The sequence below is a fragment of the Halyomorpha halys genome, unplaced genomic scaffold (assembly GCF_000696795.3).
Source record: "Halyomorpha halys isolate HHAL.00 unplaced genomic scaffold, Hhal_1.1 Scaffold118.1, whole genome shotgun sequence".
NCBI classification, from domain to species: Eukaryota; Metazoa; Arthropoda; class Insecta; order Hemiptera; family Pentatomidae; genus Halyomorpha; species Halyomorpha halys.
The window spans coordinates 588909-590513 of NW_027106719.1; the positions used below are offsets into that span (position 1 = coordinate 588909).

The window sequence follows — 1605 nt, forward strand, 5'->3', positions numbered from 1 at the left end:
GTTAAATCTCAAAACACTCTATATTATTTATTTAAATGTCTAACATTTCAGCTATCCTTAAGAATAATCTTAAATATGAAATTACACCTCACATCCAATAATTTAAAAACCTTTTACACGCTATTCTGCTCAAGCTATTAATTTCAGTCAAGTCATCCTGTTTTGTCAATATCCAATTAAATTTTAAAAGTTTTAATCACAGATTAACTTAACACTATTTTCACACAATATATATTTTTTCACTACAAAAAAAAGGAATAAAATATTTTCATATTTAATGTAAAAGAGCCGAAACAGGGTTATTTGACAGAAATTATGATCTGGGGGACTTATAGGCCGAAACGTATGACATTCGAATGTTTTGAGACAGCTTGAAAAAGAATTATTTAATTAAAAAAAACAAAAATAGGCAATTTACAAAATATGATGGAAGTTAATAAATAACGTACATGGTTTCAATTATTATTTAATTATCTATTACGGGTTAAATTGACTAACAATTTTATATGTGATATTAAAATTAAGATAGGATTATTTTTAATTCACAATATTTTAAATTATTATATTGTATTTTAAGTTGTAAATTAATAAATTTACTGGTCTAATCACTTAAAATACTAATGATTAGAAAAAAAAATTAGAAGTTCAGACTATGTGGATACTGTTCATCATAATTGAAAAACTAAATCAGCCTCGAATAAGAAATTAAATAATAAATATGTAATTTTTATAAAATAAACAAATATGATTTGGTGGCAGAGTGTGATTCTGACTAGATCACCTCCTTGCACAACCGTTGGTATAGTATCAGTACTTCCTTACAAAGTACTGAACCCCTAACCCATCATGGGTTGAAGCGGTACAGATTTTAATTTTAAAACAAATATGATTAATTAATAATTAAATTAGGGTGAAGTTCCTAAGTTTGTTTTCAAGTACATACAGAAATGCTGTTGATTTTTTTTTTTACTTGTAATTAATTTAAGTGTCAACTCGTCCTTCCTCTAAATTTTTTCTCCTTGTATTTCAAGGAGATACAAAAAAAAAATAATAATAATAATTTACTATTTTTTTTAAATACCTTTTTTGTATTCGATTAGAGTTGATGAAAAACGGCTGGAGAGTTTCTGGATGTGGGTGATAAACTAAAACAAATAGAACGAATTAAAAAATTAATAATCATAAAATTATAAATCTTAAAAGGAATCAATACATAAATACATGAATTTACAATAGTTAATCATAGTTAAAATGTTTCTAGATTTGGACATTCGACCTCGGATTAATGAATCATCATTTAACCTTCATCATTATCGAAATGCGTTGTGAAATAGCAGTTTGTTAAACACATTTTTAACATTGTGCGATCATGATGATCATCGAATAATGTTGGAATTCGAAAAATATTTGCGAAACTCTCATTAAATGTATTTGAATAATGACCCTTCATCTCTGGTATTGAGGGCCTGTCACTGTATATATGTTATTTAAAATGTTTCGAGCAGCATTGATAAGGATATAAATAGATTTATAAATCATAGGAGATTATATGCCCCAGATTAGGGCTGGTTCGAGTGGGATATTTATACACTTTCATTTAAATTT

At 26.3% G+C, this 1605-nt stretch overlaps 1 protein-coding gene across 1 annotated transcript in view; it reads right to left on the reverse strand.

The window, feature by feature from the left end:
- Positions 1 to 1605, reverse strand: part of LOC106678004 (parathyroid hormone 2 receptor) — a gene marked incomplete at its 3' end in the record, with an annotated part of 310108 nt that overhangs the window by 266023 nt on the left and 42480 nt on the right. Inside the window, 1 exon segment of the mRNA XM_067045048.1 lies at positions 1082 to 1145.